The sequence below is a fragment of the Mesoplodon bidens genome (assembly GCF_964165515.1).
Source record: "Mesoplodon bidens genome assembly, chromosome: 4".
Classification (NCBI taxonomy): Eukaryota; Metazoa; Chordata; class Mammalia; order Artiodactyla; family Ziphiidae; genus Mesoplodon; species Mesoplodon bidens.
The window spans coordinates 77120778-77138632 of NC_138160.1; the positions used below are offsets into that span (position 1 = coordinate 77120778).

Sequence of the window (17855 nt, forward strand, 5' to 3'; positions counted from 1 at the left end):
GTCAGGCTTGATAATTCACTAGGAAGACCCAAAGAACTCACTGAAAACTGTTATACTCATGATTATAGTTTACCACAGGAAAATTAATAGATTAACATCAGGGAAGGGAAAAAGCATATCGGACAAAGTTCAGGAGAGTACCAAACATAGAGCTGCTGATGTCCTCTCTCTGTGAAGTTACGGACATGTTGTTCTCTTGCTAACTATATGTCATAATATGCACGGACTATTGTCAACCTTGAAAGCTCACAGGAGACATGGTGTTCAGAGTTTTATTGGGGCTCCATTACACAGGCATGACTGAATGACTGCCCACATGGTTGATCTCAGTTTCCAGGTCAACTGATACCAAGGGACCCAAAGTCCCTACCCTAAGTCACATACTCTCTTTGGCTACAGGCAGCCCCTACCCTAAATCACACTGTTAGACAATGTGACCCAAAGCTCCAAGGAAAACAAAAATACTAGAGGTTACCATCCAGAAGCTGAGGGCAAAGGCCAGACCTCTTTTGGGTCAAGGTTAAATCCTTTACCCTACAGGAGAAAAGAGAAACCATTCAATAGTTCCTACTGCCTAAAGAGGCAAGTCCAGGCCCCTTATCAAACTATACAATGTTCTCCTCACATCCTCTGCCCCTCCCCCCATGACTTGGTTCCTATCTCTTTCTCCAAATCAATCTCTCATTACAATCAAACTTTCTGCTCTAATAGTTGCAAATTCCTTTTAGTGTTTTACAAATACCAGACTGCTGAGAGCTATTTCTTCTGTCTAGAGAGCCTTCCCACTTTTTAAAAAAAAAATCTCTAAGATTTATCACTTTAAATTTATTTATTTATTTATTTATTTTTGGCTGTGTTGGGTCTTCGTTTCTGTGCAAGGGCTTTCTCTAGTTGCGGCAAGCGGGGGCCCCTCTTCATCGCGGTGCGCAGGCCTCTCACTATCGTGGCCTCTCTTGCTGCAGAGCACGGGCTCCAGACACACGGGCTCCAGACACGCAGGCTCAGTAGTTGTGGCTCATGGGCCTAGTTGCTCCGCAGCATGTGGGATCTTCCCAGACCAGGGCCCGAACCCGTGTCCCCTGCATTGGCATGCAGATTCTCAACCACTGCGCCACCAGGGAAGCCCATCCACTTTATTTTTAAATGACTCATCCTTAAGTTTTCAACTTAGGTAGCATTTTCTCCACAAAGCCTTTCAATAACCCCAGGTAAGGCATTGTGCCTCTCCCATACCATCCTATACATACTTCTATCATAATACAAAAAATTTTGCTGAAGTCTTGTCTTTATAGCAGACACCCCAACCAGCACGTAAGATCCTCAAGTATGGGGTCCAGACTGTCTTATGACTAGGTATCCATCTTTTACTGATTTAGATAACTGAAACCCTGCCTAACTATTGCCCTGTTTTCCTTGTCTCATATTTCAGTTCATGTAGGTCTTGGGCCCTTCTCTGTTCCTTTATCCCTCCCTTCTCCCCATCTCTTTCGAGACCAGTGCCCAATCCCCATTCAGCTAATACTTGTTGACAAACCCCCTTTCTTTACTGCCAATACTTCCTTTACCTCCTGATCTGATCCTTCCTCTCCTCTCTGCCACCCAACCAATTCCTGGATATTACCATTTAAGATAAATACTCCAACTATATTAAAGGGTATTAAACCAAATGGACCAAGATGATTGATTAATTCCTGAACTACTTGAGTTAGTAACAGAGTCATTTCCATATTATAGACAAAAACGATGATATCAAGAAGAATGGGGTAATTCAAATCAACAGAGCATCTCACCTATCAATTAATCAAACTTTTCAACTTCTTAAACTACATCACCTCGAGTTATAAACTTGGTCACAATTCTAGCTTGTTCCATGTTCTAAAACAAAGCACACAAAACTAAGCTATGCTTTGTAAATGAAAAGGGTATCACATTCCTTCATTACCTTGGATATTAACTCCAAATTGTTTTTTAAATAGAGATACTGTATCTGTTGAGCCACATATAGTATCTTTCATGTTGTTTTCTTATACCTATCACAGATAATGGCAATGTGATTAGCAGGGGATAGGAATAGTAGCCACATCCCACAGCCATTGGCAGTTACAATGTTGGGTATTAGTTGCTATCATTCCCTTAATTAGCTATTAAAGGGCCTTACAAGGCCCAAATCCACAATCTTAGTCTTATTAGCACCTCTCTAACCTCTGAGCAAATCAACCCTAAGTATATTATCAACCTAGACCACACTTAAAATATTCAATCTGCTATAAAGAAATGGAAACAAACATACAATAAATGCTTTGCTTGAATGATCTGTCTTCACAGTGATATTTTTCCCTACAGTAAAAATTTATCTGTTATCTATATTGTAGTATCTATATTACAAAAATGAACTGTTCTCAAAAAAAGGAGATAAGAATACAATAACAGAGAAAGCAGCACAGCACTATTACCTCTAAATTATCGTTAACTTAGCTGTAAAACGTTAAGCAAGTTAGTCATCTGCTACTTCATCTGTAGCAAATTAATCAATTTTAATTTGTCAAAGAATGATAAGCAAAAATGTGGTACAATTTTTCATTCATTACTTTAAATCAAAGCAAAGTAATCAACTTAAATAAGCTTTATAACTGAAACAGTTAGCTAATGCAGTACCCAAAGAGTATTTAATAAAGAATAGGGTACAAAACATTCAATAGTTAAAAAAAAAAAAAAGATGCGTAACCTTGCACTAATGGGTCATCAGCCATTCTGAATAAAAAAATTCCTTCCTCTCTTAAACAGATAATTTAAAAATTTTTTTCTTAACAATGCTGAACACTATTAAATTACACATTACTCATTAAATTACTCAAACCTCATTACTCTATGGTTGGAAATGATGTGATACATGGTCTGAACAACTTAGTTTACTTCTGTAGGACTGTATACACTGCACACCCTCCAAATACTAACTGCTGAACCAGATGAACCGACATATGTTACTTGGTATACAGTAGGTCTTATTGAATCACTTAGGGCCAGGTGGCTGACTTCAGAACCACATGCTGAGATACAGCCGGTGATGTGCACTTTCACCCTGTCCCCCATCCCATTCCACTCTGTAGAGCTATATTACTTTCTGTCACTTTGTTGCCAGGTCCCCCTCTTCTGCTGTCAGTTCTGGTGCTTATGGTCCATTACTGTTACTGATCTCCTTTGCCATTCTCCATCTAGCTACATCCAACTGCTAACTCTTCTTTTTCTGTTTCTCCATCATTTTTATCTCTTTTCCTGCTCTTCTCAGCTACCAGAAAAAAAGAGATCTACTTCACAGCCATAGTCAGCCAATTGATACACTCCTTTCCTTCTAAATAAAAAAGAATCAAAAAGCAGGTGGGGATGATCTTTGGCTTTTCAGAACTCTTTTCATCACAGTCTGATATCCAGAGGTTCATTCACTTTACAAAATATGCTTTATGGTTTCTTTTACTTCTAACTTTGGAGTTACTGCAGATACTTGGTCTACAGACAATTTAAGTTTTTACAACTACAGTATTTTAGGGTTAAAAAAGTAACAGAAGACAAGGTGGCTACTTTCTTAACCCTTAAAAAATTTACCCCAAAAAACCTTCAAAATTTTCTATTAAGATCAGACCTTAAGGGGAGTTCCCTGGTGGTCTAGTGGTTAGGATTCTGGGCTTTCACTGCCATGGCCCGGGTTCAATCCCTGGGAACTGAGATCCCACAAGCCATGTGGCACAGCCAAAAAAAAAAAAAAAAAAAAAAATCAGATCTTAAATGAATAGTGCTCCAAAGAAGATATACATATGGCCAAAAAGATGCTTAATATCATGAAAAGATGCTTAATATCACCAACCAGTAGGGAAGTCAAAACCACCAAGATACTACTTCACACCCATTAGGATGGCTATTAATAAAAAAAATAATAAGAGAGAAAATGTGCTTGGTGAGGACGTGGAGAAGTGTTGGTGACGATGCAGAGAAAATGGAGTCTCCATGCATTGCCAGTAGGAATGTAAAATAGTGTAGCCATTGTTGTTAATAATACGTCGATACTTTAAAAAATAAACATAGAATTAACACATGATCTAGCACTTCCACTCCTGGGTATATAACCAAAAGAATTAAAGCAGAAGACTCAAACAGATATCTGCACACTCATGTTCATAGCAGAATTATTCAAAATAGCCAAAAGGTGGAAGCAACCCCAGCATTCACAGACAAATGAATGGATAAACAAATTGTAGTCTATATATACAATGGAATATTATTCAGCCTTAAAAAGGAAGAACATGGGCTTCCCTGGTGGCGCAGTAGTTGAGAGTCCGCCTGCCGATGCAGGGGACACGGGTTCGTGTCCCGGTCTGGGAAGATCCCACATGCCGCGGAGCGGCTGGGCCCGTGAGCCATGGCCGCTGAGCCTGCGCGTCCGGAGCCTGTGCTCCGCAACCAGAGAGGCCACAACAGTGAGAGGCCCGCGTACCACAAAAAAAAGGAAGAACATTTTAACACATGCTACAACATACATGAACCTTGAAGACACTATGCTAAGCAAAATAAGCCAGTGAAAAAAGGACAAATGTCATATGATTCCACTTATATGAGGTATCTAGACCAGAAACAGAAAATTCAAAGAGAAAGTAGATTAGTGGTTGCCCAGTGCTGAAGAGAGAGGGGAATGGGGAGTTAATGTTTAATGGGTATGGAGTTTCAGCTGGGAAAGATGAAAAGATCTGGAAATGGATGGTAGTGACAGCTGCATAACAATGTGAATGTACTTAATTCCACTGAAATGTACACTTAAAAATGGTTAAAATGACTAATTTTATGTTATGTATATTTTACCACAATTTTTAAAAAAAGGAATGAAAAGTGAAGTTGACGTAAGTTAGCTTATTTCACTTGCTACTTAGTTATCCACGGCCACTGTACAAACCCAATCTGACCCTAAAACAGACAGCTCAAGTTATGTTCAACTGAGTAAATAGTGCTTAATTTTGTTTGCACTAATGAAAAGCTTGGAAACATCTCTACATATCTGAAGACATCAGATTATCCTCATAGAGGTCTGTCTGGGAAAGCTGAGAAAAACAGGCTGTCAATAAAAAAGATCTCTCAGGCTCACACAAAACACTGAGTAAATATTCCTGAGATTTTTAAACACTGATGCCTATATCCTTGCTATTCCAAGATATACCAATGCATTCCTGCCTCAGGGCCTTTTCCTAGCCTAAAACACATACCCACATACCTGCAGAGCTCACTCTCTGATTTCATGCAGATCTCTACTCAAAAGTCCTCTTATCAGAGAGGCAGGTTTTGACCACCCTATTTAAAACAGCATCCTCCATCATTCTCTCTCCCCTCAATGTGCTTTATTTTTCTTCATAGCCCTTATCACTACTTGATATATCTACTTGCTAACTGTCCTTCTCTATCCGCTACAGTGTAAATTTCAGAACAAAGACTGCCCATTTTGTTCACTATTGGAAGCCCAGCAACTAGAACACCACCTGGCACACTGAAGTAGGCCCATAAATACCTGTTAATGGAATGAGTGGGTGCATGGTTACGGTTTCATAGGTCATGCTGCCCTCTTGGTGTTGGTGCTGTTCTACCATTTACCAGCTTCACAACAGCCACTGCTTCTAAGCCATCCAGAGCATTCCTGGTTTAGGCTTAAGTGGAAGGAACACTTAAAGAGTCAGATAGAAGCCTGGTACCAGTATGTCAAAAAACTGCTCCCTGACTTATTTTCTAAATACATCAAATGAATACAGTATATCTGTCCCTCACAATGAGGGATAAAAAACAAGCACGAAGAATACACCCCTAACACCGCTTTAAGACAAAAAGATACCGTGGATTGCATCACATTTCACCTGTTTTGATAAATGGTACAAGGCACTCGCTAGCCTGAAAACCAAAGGATTTTCCCTCTGCAACTTTTCGGAGGATTTGGGGAAACAGACAAAGGCAACAAGACTGTCAATAAATATAGCCAAAAATTAAGTAACCAATTACTTGGCATAACAAATACACGCTCTGGAGCACCAGAAGAATATGTTAAATCTCTGGATGAGGGAAAGAGAAGACTGCCTCCAAAATATACCTAACTTTATTTCAAAGTCAAAAGTATTCAATTAAGAATTCATCCCAGTGAAATGTCCCACCAGCGCCCATGCATGTTACAAGTTTGGGGAGCATTTTATAACTGCACTTTAATCTTCTGTCTACAGCGAATGTCTTCTGGTAAAGGTTTGGTAGGTGATGATCATTTTCGTAGAAAAATCTTCAACCAGAGAACCACCAAACCTCCCCACCTGAGAAAGCTTAGAAAGGCCCATTACGCTACAGTCTCTAGGCTCCCGGAACCCCAAACGTCCAAGAGTAAGGAGACTCATCCAGGGAACACACGTGTCCTGCCCCGCCTCGGAAGTGGAAATGGCAGGTGTAAGCGGCCCATCAGCGGGGTCCTGTACACAGGGCAGAAGTGTCCGCAGGAAACGCGGCGCCAGCGACCCCCACCCGAGACGAACCAAGGCCAGCCTCTTCCTCAGATTCCGGCCCGGGCCTGCCCCCCGGGAGTTCACAACCCGGCAAACGCAGGTCCTACCTGAGCTCTGCCCCCAGCTACAGGGCTGTTGGGGGAGGCGGGAGGAGGCGTGGCCTTCCAGCTCGCCAGCCGAACTCCCTCGTGCGGTTGTTACGACTTTCCCTCTCCGGATCCGCGCCCCGAACAAGTTCCAGTTGCACTTCCGGGGTCCGCAGGAGACTGAAACGTCATTGCGCTCACGTCGGCGGCGGCCGCGACAAGCCGGAAGGAGGCGGGGCGTGGTCGCTGGTTCGGTTCTTGTGGCGGTAGGTGAACAGGGAGAGAGAGGCGTGCGGGAGGGAGGGATTGTCCTGTTATGTCCCTGTGGGCTCTCTTCGCCTTTCCTTCGCCCTTTCTTCTGAAGTAAGGGACACCCCTTCCTGGGTAACTTCAGAGTATGGGGCCACCGTGAAGCCTCGTTCTCCAAGCGGAGTTTAAAAACAGTTGGGAGAGTGCCCATGCCACTAATTGCTCACTCTCCCACACATGGTTTATCCCGCTTCACCTGGTCCCTTCAACTCCAGAAAAGACAGAGGGTGGAAAAGTCGAGATTTAGAAGATTAAATTTACCTGTAAGTAATGACTTAAGTGAAGTAGGTACTCATTTTCGTATCTACTGACTGCTAATAGGATAGATTGGAAACAGCTGTGTAAAGCTAGGATCACATCGCTAACAGTGGGTTGGATCTAAACTCAGCCTTTACGGTAAAAATCCCTGAGAGTAAAAATTACTCATGAAAATCCCCTAAGTGGCCCACAAAGTGCAGGATACGTGATGTTAAGTATAAACTCTAGGTCTTTAATTCTTACGCACACTTGAATGTGAGACCTCTTAGCTAGTTTATATGTTTTCATGAAAAGGGAGTTTGTAGATATCTGTAATTTAAACAATCCTGATAAATCCAAGGGGCAACACTTAGTTTTCATCTTGCTTAACCATTCACCAGCATTTGACACAGTTCATCACATCCTCCTTTTTGAGACTTGAAACGCTTTCTTCATTTGACTTTTGTGAACTCACAGAGCTCTTTTGATTCTTCTTTGCTAGACTCTGCCTCATTTCTTAGCGTGTCCCAGCTCTCTTCCCCTCTTTAGCCACCTTTATTCCGCAGGTAATCTCATTCTTTCCTTCACTGTCTTTTATATAGCATCACTATGCTGATGGCTTCCAAATAACCATTTCCAGCCATGATTTCTTTGATTTTTATACTAACGTATGTAACTTCTTAGTCAACATATCTACTAGGATATTTAACATGCATTTCAAACTATTTTCTGTTTCCAAAACCTGTTTCCCTCTTCCTGTTGCATATCTTTACATCTCAGTAAATGGCATATTGATTCTTAGAATTGTTCAGGTCATAGTTTGATTCTTCTTTCTCTCAAGTTTCACATCCAGTCAGTCCCTCAGCAAAATCTATTGGCTCTTTTCAAAAGGTATCCTAAATCTAACCAATTCTCACCACCTCTACAACTACTATGCTAGTCCTCACTGGATGCTCTAATTGTTTCTTAATTGTTCTACACGCTTCTGTTCTTTTCTACAATCTAGTCTCCACTTGTAATAGATGAATTGCCAGAAGCTCTCTGTGGACTACTTTAGGCATTAAAACTCATGGACTAATTTGAGAATTAAAACTCCAAGTGGTTCCATTGCTTGGGGCGGGGCACACTTTTGTGACTGCTACCTCCAGGAGACCTACCAGCTTCTCACTTTGAAAATCAGATAAAAATTCTCTTTTGACAGTGGGAGAGGAAAAGTGAGCATTTTCAAATATACCCAGAGCTCTCTATTTTCCTTAATAGAATCTGCCTTTAAGGGAGACTATTTTACCAGAGCCTAACCAACTGGGGGGTTACCAACCTAGTGGAATGAAAATACTCAACTCCAGACCACTCTAGCCTTTGAAGTGGAAGGAAAGTGGACAACATGCAGAAACAGAAGGGGACACTAAGCAGAGAGATGAAAACATTAAGAAGGAATCAACAGGACATGCTGGAAATCCAAAACACAGGAACTGAAATGAAAAACACCTTTGGTAGGCACATAAGTAGACTGGACACAACCAAGGAAGGAATCTAGAGTGAGGATATGTCAATAGAAACTTCCAAAACTGAAAAGAAAAAAGAATGAAAAAGATGAAACAATATCCAAGAAAAGTAGGGAAATTACAAAAACTTTAACGTATGCATAGTGGGAATGCTAGAAGGAGAAGAGAGAAAAGGAACAAAGGAACTATTTCAAGTAAGGACAGAATTTTCCAAAATTAATGACACATTAAAACCCACAGATCCAGGAAGCTTAGAGGACTCTAAAATGGATAAATACTAAAAAATTACACTTGGGCATATATAATCAAACAGCAGAAAATGAAAGGCTATGAGAAAATCTTGAAAGAGGTCAGAGGGGAGAAAACAACCAATGTTGCCTACAGAGAAAAAATAAGATATGAATTACATTGAACTTTTCTTCAGAAACTATGCAAAAAGAAAATGGAATGATATATTTAAAGTCTTGAAGACCTAGAATTTGATATCCAGTGAAATTATCCTTAGAAAATAGAGGAAAAATAAAGACTTTCTCAGACAAACAAAAATTGAGGGAAACTGTCACCAGTGGACTTGCCCTGCAAGAAATGTTAAAAGAAGTTCTTCAAAGAGGTAGAAATGTTATACATCAGAAATTTGGATCTACATGAAGAAAGTGTTTCTGAGAAGGAATAAATGAAGGTAAAATATTTTTTAAACTTTTCTTAATTAATGTAACAGATAACACTGTTCAAAATAATATCAACATTGTGTTCTTTGATTATAGCTTATGGGTAAGTGAAATGAATGACAGTAGTGTTATAAAGGACAGGAGGGAGAAATTGAAAATACTTTGTACTTTCACTACCCATGAAGCATTATAGTGTTATTTGAAAGTGGACTTAGGTAAGTTGTAAATGTATATTGCAAATTCTAAGGCAACCATTTTAGAACATCCAAAAAAAAAGTTTTAATTGGTATCTTAAGAGAGGATGGAAACTGGAATCATATAAAATGTTCATTAAAATCAGAGAAGGCAGAAAAAATGTGGAAGACCAAAAAAAAAAAAAAAGAAAGAATGAATGAAGAGAAGCAATGAATAGAAAACATTTAAAGTGATTTAGATCATATTGGATTTTCAAATAACCAAGACTGAGACATTCCAAAATTATCCTAATGTAAACAGAAGAGCCATAATGCATGCCTAGGTAGGGTAAAACATCTGACAAAGAAGGTTTAGATTGTAGTATTACAAGAAAAATTAGGATTTCTGCTTATTTCCTCCACCCCCAAGGACCACATATTCAATATATGTCATATTATGACATAAATATGTGTGTGTATGTATAATATAAATAAGAGAAACTATGAATTTTAAAACATTATGTCAAATAATTATGTAAAAATCATGTTTTCAAGTTTGAAATGGTACTTCCTCATTGGAATATTAGGACTGAGTAATTCTTCAATCTCTTCTTGGTACTTTTATGAACTTTCCCTTCCAGTTTATATCTCAATTCTGAACTCTTTTTTTTTTTTTTTTTTTTTTTTGCGGTACACAGGCCTCTCACTGTTGTGGCCCCTCCCATTGTGGAGCACAGGCTCCGGACTCACAGGCTCAGTGGCCATGGCTCATGGGCCCAGCCGCTCTGTGGCATGTGGGATCTTCCCGGACCGGGGCACAAACCCCGTGTCCCCTGCATCGGCAGGTGGACTCTCAACCACTGCGCCACCAGGGAAGCCTGAACTCTTTTATTCCTGGTTCTCCACAATTACTTCTTTAAGCACAAAATTTACTCTTAACTCTTTTTCATTCTAATCCTCTTATACACTGATGTCTGTATTGTAGGCAACCTGATTATTCCCAAATACCCTCAGAAACTTATTCCACCTCCCAATATTCACTGGAACTTGATATATTTAATGTTGAATATGGTCAGTGGGCTTTTAAGATATATTCCCGCATCCTTATAATGAGCTTTCTTTCTTACACACACACACACACACACACACACACACACACACTACATTCCTATAGTAAATCTGAGCTGTGAGTACAACTATATGATGAGTTCTGCGAGTTCTCCTAAGAGAGAGAGAAAAGACAAGTAATAGAGACTGATCCCAAGCTATTTCATTGTTGGAATCATTAGGACTTAAAGAGCTATAAGTATATAACTATACTTAATGACTTAAAGGAAAAGAATACTCACAATGAATGAAAATACAGGAATTCTCAGCAGAGATGTAAAATTTATAATAAAGAACCAGATGGAAATTCTATTACAAAACAACAAAATATCTGAAATTTTTAAAAATTCACTTGATGGGCCTATCAGAAGAATGGAAATTGTGAAGATAGAGTCAGTGAACTTGGTCATATATAACACAAAAATAGCATACCTATGCACAAGAAAGTCAAACTTCTGTGAACCAGCAATAAAGAGAAAATCTTGAAAGCTGCAGGAATAAAATGACACATTCATATAGGAGAACAGTGAGCCAAATGATCAGAACTTGGGTCTTCTCATCAGAAACAGTGGAAGCCAGAAGAGAGTGGACCGTTTTTGAAGTGCTGAAAGAAAAAGACAGTCAATCCAGAATTCTGTATCTAGTGAAATATCCTTCAAGCGTGGTGAAATAAAAAGTTATAGGTAAAAGGCTTTATCACAAGCAGATCTGCACTACAAGAAATGCTAAAGGAAGGGAAATAAAATCAAATGGCAATTCAAATCTTCAGGAAGAAAGAGCATCAGAAGTAGCAAATATCTCAGTAAATATATGTTTTACCTCTAAATTTCATTAAAATACATATAACTTTAAAATACAAAAATTGTAACATTGTCTAGTAGGGCTTATATAGTACATATGAAAGTTAGCTATACCATAAGGGGCAGGATGGGGTAAGTAGTGAATGTACCTTTATACTCTATAGAAAGTTAAGGATATACATTTTAATACTTAGAGTAACCACTAAAAGAAATGCAAAGAAATGTAAAAAGCCAATAGATAAAATATATAAGAATATTCATAGCAGTTTATTTACAATAGCCCCAAACTATAAATAATCCAGGTGTCCATCAGACAGTGGTATAAACAAATTTTTGTATATTCATGCAACAGGCTACTAAACAATGGAAAGGAAGAAGCCACTAATACCTGGAACAACATGAATGAACCTCAGAATATTAAGCTGAGTGAAAGAAGCCTTGCACACAAAAAAGGTATGCTGGTTATAATTTCATTTATATGAAATTCTAGAACAGGCAAAACTAATCTATGGTGGAAAAACTAGATCAAAAACACTAAGTTTGGAAGATACCTGGCTTGTTCAAACAGTTCTAAGGGGGCCAAAGTGGCTGGAAAGAAGAAAACAAGAGTAGTACAAGAGGAAAGAGGGATGTGTGAATGAGGGATCATGTAGGCTATTGTTAAGACTTTTTACTCTGAATGAAAAGGGGAGTCACTGTAAGTAGAGGAGAGACACTATCTGATTGTAAAAGGGTCTCTCTGGCTGCTTTAAGAATTGACTGTAAGGGGTCAGTATAGAACTAGGCAGACAATTTGGGAGGCTATTTTGTTCATCTAGATGAACAGTGATGGTGACTTGGACTCAATAAGTTTTAGCTCTTAATGTTATTTAAGTTCAAGATAGGTTTTCCGTCATTGAATTTTTAAAAATATTCAGATATAATATATTTAATTTTCAAGAAATATTTCTTATTTTCTGATTGCTTATTTTACATAGTAGAATGTTCTTTTATGTTTACAATATCATCTGAAAATTCTTTTCTTCTGTTTCCTCAACCATCTCTCTTTCCTCTAAGGTTGGTTATTCTGTTTATTGTCATCCTTGTCTTTGATTGATTTTCTGCGAATATCTGGTGATCGCTGATTTTCTGTTTAGGTCTTTGTAAAATGGGTTTTGTTGATTACTTTAGAGGTAACTAGAATGTTTTTCCTTCCAATATTTTATCATGAATATATACAAACATAAAGAAAGTTAAAATAATAGTACAGTGGACATGTGTCCTCACTACCTAGACTCTCCTGTTAACATTTTATTATACTGTACTAGCTTTGTCATATAGCTGTTTATGTATTCATCTTCTGTTGAGCCATTGATATATCTTTTTTTTAAAAAAAAGCATTTCAAAGTAAATCATGGCATTAATTTTTCCTGTAGTTGTGTAAGTGGAGGTTTTCTAAACAGGAGGGAAAAATGAGGCTCTGAGTCAGTAGCTAGGGCTTTTCCTAGTCACAATTACCTTAAGGATATAGGGGTGGAAAATAGAAAGGTAAGCTGAAGTCTCTCACAGTTATTAAACTAAGACGGGTTTTATTCTTGAGGAGAATTTCCCTCCTGGTCTTTCTGTCTCCCTCCCCGCAACCCCCAGTCAATTTTGTATCTTTTTCAGAGGAACAGTGTAACCTCAAGCTTTGCTATGTGATACTTTTCTCCTATATCATTTATTTGTTTAGATGTTAAGATTTAGCTGTTTGTGATTTTTATTTATTTATTTATTTTATTTATTTATTTATTTATTTTTGCAGTATGGAGGCCTCTCACAGTTGTGGCCTCTCCCGTTGCGGAGCACAGGCTCTGGATGCGCAGGCTCAGCGGCCATGGCTCACAGGCCTAGCTGCTCTACGGCATGTGTGATCTTCCCGGACCGGGGCACGAACCCGTGTCCCCTGCATCGGCAGGCGGACTCTCAACCACTGCACCACCAGGGAAGCCCTGTTTGTGATTTTTAAAAACCAAATAACAGCAGTTTAAGCAAGATAGAAGTTTATTTCTCACACACATAAGTGTAGGTACCCCAGGACTAGTTTTCCAATCATCAGTGAACCAGGTTTCTACATTTTTGTGGTTCTGTTGAGCTCAATATGTGCCATCTACAACCGATGAAAGTGGCTGCTCTAACTCTGGACATTATGCCCACCTTCCAGCCAGAAGGAATAGTCCTTTAAGAATTTCCCAGCCAGAAGTTGCTCACACCATTTTTGTTTATATCTTATATGTCAGTACTTAGACATACGGTCACACATAACTACTAATGTCAGATTGAAATTATAATAGAGTAATCACAGTTTGGGCACACAAAATGGAGTCAGGTGGCCATTAAGGATATGGTCTCTGGTCTCTGCTTCACTGAGGACTTGAACTTTCTTTGAAATGTTCCAGGCCCAAGGACACCACCAGCCATATTCAGAACAACACTTGCCAGCTGCAACCTTATCGTCTCAAGGTCTCCCTTTGTAACCGTGCAACCATTTCAGACCCCAACCAATCCGTGCTTACCAAGCACCCTCACTTCTTGCCAGCTCTAATCATAATTCTTGAAAAACAACTCATATAATTAACTGTGGCCTTGCAACTTTTTGCCTTTATAAGCCTCTCCCATTTTGTAGTCTGGTAGAACACAATCAAGTGTTTGTTGAATCTGTGTTTCCCAGGCTGCAGTCTTTATTTCAATCAGGTCTCCATTTCTGAAGCTTTGGTTAACACTACCTGCTGTTAAGTACTAGGAAATGTTATGTTGATTCAAGGTGACCATGTGCTTCACAAGACAAAAGGGAGAATGGATGTTGCAGGTACAGCTAGCAGTCTTTGTTTTAGACCTCAACATCCATATTATTTCCAGGAAGACATTTCCCAGGCAGATCGCTCACTTTCTATAGGAAGCCATTCTCAGCATGTTAGCCTGAGGCAAAAGATTCCAGCCAAACTGTATCAGAGCCCAAGTTAGTTGTGTCTGTTCAGCTGACCTGTCTTGAACTGGCACTTCCCTCAGTGATTTTCAAAGTGTTATGGAATTACTTCAGGGATATTATAAGAAAGCAGATAGATACTGTCCTTCTTAACCTTCATATCTCTTTTATATTTTGGGTTTCCTGGAATAAGAATTCATCGGAAGAAAGCATTACTCTGTGGAAGTTTGAAAGCCATTATCAGTGTTCTCTGCCGATAGCAAAGGCTCTCTAGTTGACAACTCTCAGAGCAAATTCTGTCTCTCCACTCTGTGGTCCTAGGCCCACTGTAGCCACCAGGGAACAGTTCAACTGAAATGACCCATCAACTCCATTCCTGTTGTTATTCTTAAAACTTCCTGGCACAGCATCAGATACCTGTATGAAGGAAAAGCTTCTTCAGCCTCCCCTCTCTATTTGGCTTCAGGGTAACCAATTCAGCTTATAGATTTTATTGCCTAGGGTGAAACATCCTGAGCCTGTGTACCTCTTAACTGTACCAATGCTTACCAGGTTAGAGCTAAAAACAGTATACAGCACAACACAATTCTTATGTGCAGTAACTTTATTTTCTGTAAATGATCTCATCTTGTTCTATAGCTCTTAATTTTGCTAAGGTAAATTTTACCAGGTAGAGTTAACCTTTTCCAATTAAAAAATGTTCTCTGCTATATGTTTACTCAATCCAATGAATAAACTTTCCATCAGGAATATAAATCATCTGACATTTGGCCCCCTTTCTACCTCTTAATTCTTGAGATAGTGTTGGGTGTAGGGGAAACTTATGTGTCCTTATGAATGTGGGGCAAGAAGCCTCTGTCCCTGTGCTGGGTTCTTGTTAGAACCCAAAAGACATTGAGGTTAAAAAAAAAAGTCACTGAGGTGACTTCTCTCCTCTCCTGTTACTGGGAATCCTACAGTAGGGTACATTGAGGTATGGGCTGGTCTGTCTCATCTGGTATTTTGGCCATTGTCTTAGTGTTCCTCACTACTCTCCAGCAGCATGGCCATTCGCCTCTAGTTATGAGAGACCTTCAGTCTGTGGTCTTTGTCTCATGACACCAATCCTGGGACTGAAAAACTCATTGATGGAATGTTTCCAACAATACATCTCAATTGTATTCAAGGTGCATTATGGTTCTTAGATTAATTCTTTAAGAATATTAAATATTGCCCACTACTACTCATACCAAACAGTATCAACAAAAGATCGTAAATTCCAAGCATGAGAGAATTTGTTTGCCAAAATAGAGAACTTATAGACACACACACACAAAAAATCATGGCCTTTTACCTTAACATCATACACAAAAAGTTCAAAATGGGTCATAGACCTAAATATAAATGGTAAAGTAATAAAGCTTCTAGGAGAAAATAGGGGAATAACTTCATATTCTTGGGAAAGGCAAAAATTTCGTAAACAGTGTAGAAAAAAAAATATGAACCATAAAAGAAAAAATTGGTGGGCTTCCCTGGTGGCGCAGTGGTTGAGAGTCCGCCTGCCGATGCAGGGGACACGGGTTTGCGCCCCGGTCCGGGAAGATCCCACATTCCGTGGAGCGGCTGGGCCCGTGAGCCATGGCCGCTGAGCCTGTGCGTCCGGAGCCTGTGCTCCGCAACGGGAGAGGCCACAACAGTGAGAGGCCCGTGTGCCGCAAAAAAAAAAAAGAAAAGATTGGTAAGTTGGACCACACAAAAAAATTGTCTTTCCTAGTGTGGAAACACTGCCTTATGTGCAGGGCAAAGGTGATCCGGGCTCCAGTATTTTCAATGCACCACACCTAAGATAGATAGAGCCTCCATTCCATTAGTTGGGCAGGGGGGGTGTTGCTGGAGGAGTCCTCACCTCTTGTTTCACTTGCCAAGGACTCAGCCTCTGCACCAAGTAGTTGACAATGGGATGAAAAACGTTGAATGTTGCTCCTCACATATGTAGAAGGTTCTCAGATTGGGAATTTGGGAGAGAGGGAACCCCATGTCATTGGCTGCAGCCCTCCAGAATGGAGTCTCTGCCTTGCTTGGAGCAGAGAGGGAGAGAGCAGTGTTAGTTTAAATACCACACACTCTAGCCTTTTTTTTACCAAATTTTCATAGATTTTCTGGAATAGATGTTTCTTGATGTGCTCTTTGCCTTTTGGACCATTTTCAGAGCCTTTAATGGTATTTGTTTGTTCATTTGTTCTTTTAACTTTTCATTTCAGGAGCAGGTCAGTAGACTTTTTTACACTCTTATGGTGGAAGTCAGTACAGGGGTGCAATTTTGAACACGTAGATTCTCAATTCATTTCTAATCTATTTATTTTACTTTTGAGCCCATCTTTGATTCTCTATTTTTTATTTGTTATATTTCATTTATTAGTACCATGTAGTTGGGTTAAAGATGATGTGTTAAAGCTTGGACTCTGCTGTGCATTTTTTTCGTTGATGTGTAATTGACATATAACATCATTAGTTTCAAGTGTACTGTATAATGATTTAATTTTGTATATACACACACGGTGGAAAATTCACATATAGCTTTATAGCTCATCCTCAGTATTCTTTATACCTAGCCTCAAATCATGTAGTGCTGTATTTACTATTGAAAAAAGTTAGTTTATAAGTAGACTCATCTAGTTCAGACACATGTGCAAGGGTCAACTTCTTGTGAAATCAACACAATAAGTCTAGCTACATCCTTCATACATAGTTACAATTTTTTTCCTCCTGTTAAGAACTATTAAGATCTACTATCTTAGCAACTTTCAAATATGCAATACAGAATTATTAACAATAGTCATCATGTTGTACATTAACTACATGCCCCTGACTTTTGAATTTTATAAGTGGAATACATTTATTTTTCTGTCAGGATGTGGAGACTTTGGGAATTCCCTGGCAGTCCAGTGGTTAGGACTCTATGCTTTCCCTGCAGGGGGCACGGGTTTGATCCCTGGTTGGGAAACTAAGATAGCGCAAGCTGCACAGCATGGCCAAAAAAAAACGATGTAGAGATTTTATTTTTGTTATCTGTGTGCATACAAGTGTTCCTTTTATTTAAAAAATATTTTTATTGAAGTTAAGTTGATATATTAGTTTCAGGTGTACAGCTTATTGTTTCAGTATTTTTATAGATTTACTCTAATAAAACTTATTATAAAATAATGGCTACTATTCCCTGTGCCATACAATATATCCTTGTTGCTTAACTACTTTATACATAATGGTTTATATCTCTTATTCCATAACTCCATCTTGCCCCTCCCCCTTTCCTCTCCCCACTGATAACCCCTAGTTTGTTTTCTGTATCTGTCTGTTTCTGTTTTGCTATATACATTCATCTATTTTATTTTTTAGATTCCACATATAAGCAATATCATATATAGTATTTCTCTTTCTCTGGCTGACTTATTTTACTAAATATAATATTCTGTAGTTCCATGCAGCCTGCTGCAAATGACAGAATTTCATCCTTTTTTATGGCTGAGTAATATTC

The 17855-nt window shown here is 39.0% G+C and overlaps 1 protein-coding gene and 1 long non-coding RNA gene across 9 annotated transcripts in view; one reads left to right on the forward strand and one right to left on the reverse strand.

Annotated features, from left to right (window-relative positions):
* The window catches only part of ARB2A (ARB2 cotranscriptional regulator A), a 451132-nt gene extending 444365 nt beyond the window's left edge, over window positions 1-6767 (reverse strand). For all 7 annotated transcript variants that reach the window (XM_081233582.1, XM_081233583.1, XM_081233580.1 and 4 more), the window contains exon 1: window positions 6620-6767. The gene's annotated coding sequence lies outside the window, so the exon portion shown is untranslated. The remainder of the gene's footprint in view (window positions 1-6619) is intronic.
* The window catches only part of LOC308616980, a 56374-nt gene continuing 45283 nt past the window's right edge, over window positions 6765-17855 (forward strand). Inside the window, exons 1-2 of one of the 2 annotated variants that reach the window (XR_014015798.1) lie at window positions 6765-6868; window positions 11750-11850. This is a non-coding gene — a long non-coding RNA (uncharacterized lncRNA). Of the gene's footprint in view, window positions 6869-8429; window positions 9329-11749; window positions 11851-17855 lie in introns of those variants that run through there. The other variant, XR_014015799.1, reaches the window with a different exon arrangement.